Genomic DNA, 5,309 nt, shown 5'->3' with positions numbered 1-5,309 from the left:
CTGCATTCTTCTCTAATTCTTCTGCGATATTGTACATTTTACATCTTCATTTCAGGCAGATCATTATTTCATTTCATGTGGATTACTATTCCTGCACTCTAATCTTTGTTTATGCCCTTTGTCTACTCTTTGGCCTAGGTAGCAAACCTTGTCCTTCATAGATCATTTCATGTATTCACAGATCATCAGCGCTAAAAAAAAATATTCAATTTGTTGAAGCAATGGGACCTATTTCCCAGACTTTTTTGTCTGACTGGTTAGTTTGCTACATATATGGTATTTGTACTTAGTTCAGTTTTAGGCATATGAAGTAGAAATTATTTCTTCTCCTATTTTGCCTCATTTTCAGAACATGGCTTGAGCCTGGCCACGCAGCAGGTGTTCAGTGATTTTTGTGATGTGAATTCTCTGGACATGTTTAATTCCGGCTTATAGGTAGCGTTGCTTTTAAGAGGTACAAACACATTTTTGTGAGCTACATTTCCAGTCAAATTTGAAAATTGAATTATAAATTATACAATTATAATTATAATAAAAAATTATAGTTCTTTATGAAATGCATCTCAAGTGCTTCCTGATTAATGTAATAATTATAGTGTATGAATATAACTAACTTTAAATGTTCAAAAAAAATTCAATGCTAATGATCCAAGGACCAATGATTATAGAAGACAGTTCCTGTTTTGCAAATTCATAATATTATATTTGATAAATGTCTATTAAAACTAGATACCATGTGGGATATCATGAATTTACAAACTTGAATGATATAACATATATAAAGTATGATATAACATCATACTATAGAACCTTAGAATCTTTTCAAGACAGAGATAAGCAAAAATAGCAGTAATTTGAGGCCAACTCTTAAGTGTACTATATCACTGACACAACTATTGGGGTGCCAATAATGTGAGAGAGACTTACGTCAACTGAGGGACCACGGGTGGGTTCTCACTGAAGAGATAGCAACTGTGAGCCTCCTAAACCGTGAAGTATAGGCAGGGTTTTGATTGGTAGATGTGATAAGCAGGGCCTTCCAAACAAAAGATTGAACAAAGACCCTGAAAAGGGAAATCTAAGGTGGTTAAAAAAAATATATAAGTGCATTCCAAAATGTTTGTATCATAAGAGCCATGATAAGGTTCAGTGGGAAACAAGAATGGAAATTTACTTTAAACCAGATTCTGAGTAATCTTAAGTGGCAAGTTGATAAATTTGCAGTTTATTTGATACTCCCCATTGAAATTCATTTGGGTTACTAAAAGTTTTCACATCAGGGACTGGATAGATTTAGATGAAATCTAGACCTGTGCTGTCCGCTATGATGATCACTAGGCCATGTAGCTATTTAAAATTAAATTATTAAAATTAAGTAAAATTAAAATTCAGCTCCCAGCTGCATAAGCCATATGCTAAGTGCTCAATAGACCCATGTAGCTAGTGTATAGCATATTGTACAGTACAAAACTTCTCTAACATAACATAAATATCCATTGCACCCTGGATTTTAGGCTCTGACATCAATATAAAGAAAGGCTTATGAGGTGTGTGAAACAAATATCGGAAAGGACCAGTTTAACTGTTAAGATGTCTTCAGTGCAAATCAAGTGAAAAGGTAGTTTATATGGGAAGAGATAAGGAGGCCAATGACATAGACATTTCAGATATAAGTAAAAAGGATTCTGTAGTTAAATAATTACGTGTTAGAGATGAATGTGACAGATAGAACTTAGTAAAGTCTTTTGTCTCTGAGTGATGCCACTGCTTACCCAGTAACTCAGTAGCATCATTCAGAGACATAAGAAATAATAATAATAAAAAAATCAATAATTGACAGAGGCAATAATGATTGTTGTTGTTAGGTGTCATTGAGTGGGTTCTGATTCATAGTGACCCATGTACAACAAAATGAAACTTCCCAGTTCTGCAACATCCTTACAAATGCATCTATATTTGAGCCTGTTGTTGCAGCTACTATTTCATTTCATTTCACTGAGGATTTACCTACCTTTCCCTGATCCTGCATTTTACCAAGATTGGTGTCTTTCTCCAGGAATGCTTCCTTCTTGATAACATGTACAAAGTACATGAAACAATGTTTCATCATGCTCGCTTCTAAAGAATGTTTAGGCTGTTTTTCTTTCAAGATAGATTTGTTTATTCTTCTGGCTATCCATAATATATTCGGTATACTTCACCAACACCATAATTCAAATGTATCAATTCTGCTTTGTTGTTTCTTACTTATTAATCAGTTTCACATGCCTATCAGGTAATTCAAAATATCATGACTTGGGTCAGGAACACCTTAGACTTTAAAATTACATCCATGACCTTTAAAAAAATTAATAATTTAAAGGAGTCTTCTGTAGCATGTTTGCTTGATATGTCACTTTAATTCCTGACTGCTGCTTCCTTGAGCATTGATTGTGGATCCAAGTAAAATGAAATCCTGGACAACTTTAATATTTTCCCGATTTATTATGAGTTTGCTTATTTATCTAGTTGTAAGAAATTTTGATTTTTTTATGTTTAAGTAAAATACATACTGAAGGCTGCAGTCTTTGTTCTTCGTCATTAAGTGCTTCAAGTCCTCTTCACTTTCAGCCAAGGTGTATCATCTACATATTGCAGGTGGCTAATGAGTCTTCTTCTAATCCAGATGCCCTACTCCTCTTCTTATAGGCCAATCTGTTAGATTATTTGGTCCACATACAAATTGAATAAGCATGGTAAAAGGATAAAATCCTGATGTACTCCTTTCTTGATTTCTACACCCTTGTTCTGCTTGAATGATTACTTGTTGGTGAATATACAGGTTCCACATGAGCACAATTAAGTGTTCTAGAATTCTTACTCTTTGCCATGTTGTCCATAATTTGTTAAGATCCAGACAGTTGAATGCCTGTGTCAGTAAAACACAAGTAAACATCTCTTTGCTATTCTTTGCATTCAGCCAAAATCTAAAAGATAGTAATATTATTGTCTTCAAATACTGTTCTGAATTTGACTTTAACTTGTGGTAGTTCCCTGTTGATGTACTTGCTTAACTGTTTTTTCAAATTATCTTCAGCAAGATTTTACTTGCATGTGATATTAATTATATGATTTCATACTTTCCAAATTCGGTTGCAACACCTTTCTTGGAATGAGCACTGTTGTGGGTCTCTTCCTATTGGTTGGACAGGTAGTTGTCTTCCAAGTTTCTTGGCAAAGATGAGTGAGCACTTCCAGTATTGCATCCATTTGTTGAAAAATCTCTAATGTATTTTGTCAATTCCTGGAGCATTGTTTTTTGTCAATGCCTTCAGTGCAGCTTGCCCATCTTCTTAGACACCATCAGTTCTTGATCATGTGTTAGCCTATGATATATTTTAATATTGATTCTTTTTGCTGTATTGTTGATGTTAGGTGCCATTGCATCAGTTCTGACTCATAACAATATGCACAATGGAACAAAACACTGTCCAATTCTGTACCATCATCACAATTGTAGTTATACTTGAGCCCATCCATTGCTGTTTTCGCTATGCCAGTCCATCTTGTTGGGGGTATGCCTCCTTTTTGATGACCCTGCACTTTGCCCTGTATTTCTTGTTTGACTGTTCCCTCCAGATAACATGTCTGAAGTATGAGAAATGAAATCTTACCATTCTAGCTTCTAATGAGCATTCTGGCTGTACTTCTTCCAACAAAGAGAAGTTTGTTCTTTTTACAGTCTGTGTTACTTCCAGTATTCTTCTGTGACACCATAATTCATATGTATCAATTCTTTTTTCTTTTTCTTTTTGTTTCTGGGTAAAGTGTACTTTATTGATGGTACATGGCCTCTCTCTAAGCCCATCCCCTTCTCTAGGGTATCTGGATGAAAACTAGCTAGAGGATAGGAGCTTCTCAGTATATTGGGGGATCAGGTTGGGGTAAGGACTACCCAGCATCTGAGGGTCTCTCTCTTCCTCTAGTGCTGTTGCTGGAGCTGGTGGTCTAGGGAGTTTATTCCTTGGAGGCCATGTGGACCATAAGGTTCACCACCCTGCTGCTATAATGAAATTAATTGTCATGCCAGTAAAAGCTTGACAAAGTGGACATTGAGGACAATGCCCTCCCCACCATAAAGGTAGAAGAGTGAGTGTCTCTGTTAAAGTCATAGGAGATGATCAGATCCTCAGTCTAGCCCACATTGCCTTTTAGGGGACCATATGATACCTGCTTCACCTCCTTCTTGATGTCTCTGTATTTGGCAGCTTTCTTCAGATGGCAGGTTAGATCCATGACAACAGACATGTTGGGAGTGGGGTCATGGAAGGCCATGCCAGGGAGTTTCCCATTCAACTCAGGAATGACCTTGCCACAGTATTAGCAAAGTCTGTAGATGGATGATGTTCTTGACAGCCCCACTGCCATCATGCCTGTTTCCCAAAGGGATTATCTACAGTTTTATGGTAGCAGTGATGGCATGGACTGTAGTCATGAGTCCCTCCATGATGCCAAAGTTGTCATGGATGACCTTGGTGAGGTGGTAGAGGGGCAAAGAGTTGATGGTGCAGGAGGCAATGCTGACAATCTTGAGGGAGCTATCAGACTACTTGTGATTGACACCCATAACAAACATGGAGCATGAGCAGAAGGGAAAGAGATGATTACTCTTTTGGCACTACACTTCAAATGAGCTCCAGCCTTCTATAAGTCTGTGAACACAACAGTGGACTCGCAAACACATTCAGCATCAGCACCACCACGCTTGATGTTGGTGGAGTGTCACTCTTGGAAGATATAGATGGGCTTCCCATTGATGACAGGCTTCCCAATCTCAGGCTTGACAGTGCCATTGAACTTGCCATGGGTGAAATCATACTGGAACATGTATACCATGCAGTTGAGGTCAATGAAAGGTTCCTTGATGGCAACATCCTCTACTTTGCCAGAGTTAATAGCAACCCCAATGACTAGGTATACAAAATAGCCAAATCTGTTCACCTTCACCATTGGGTCTCAGAGATGTGGTTGGGACTGCAAGAGAAGATATAGCTGGTTGTCAAACGGGGAGAAGCAGAGAGCCTGTATCAATTCTTCTGTGGTCTTCCTTATTCATTGTCCAACTTTCAAATGTACATGAGGCTTCTGAAAATACCATGGCTTGAGTCATGTATACCTTTGTCTTTAAATTGATATCTTTGCTCTTGAACATTTTAAAGACATCTTCTGTAACAGATTTGCCTAATGCCATGTGTTGTTTGATATTTTGACAGCTGCTTCCATGAGTGTTGATTGTGGTAAAGCTCCATATAATCAGTGAAAACAAGGTC

General features: G+C 37.4%; 1 pseudogene; it reads right to left on the bottom strand.

Moving 5' to 3' along the window:
• Window positions 1-3,996: 3,996 nt before the first annotated feature.
• On the bottom strand, window positions 3,997-4,989 carry LOC102819317 (annotated as a pseudogene).
• Window positions 4,990-5,309: the final 320 nt, after the last annotated feature.

This window comes from Chrysochloris asiatica, unplaced genomic scaffold (assembly GCF_000296735.1).
Source record: "Chrysochloris asiatica unplaced genomic scaffold, ChrAsi1.0 scaffold00016, whole genome shotgun sequence".
Lineage (NCBI taxonomy): Eukaryota > Metazoa > Chordata > Mammalia > Afrosoricida > Chrysochloridae > Chrysochloris > Chrysochloris asiatica.
The sequence above is the reverse complement of the archived record's forward strand: the minus strand, read 5'-3'. Positions and strand labels throughout refer to the sequence as shown.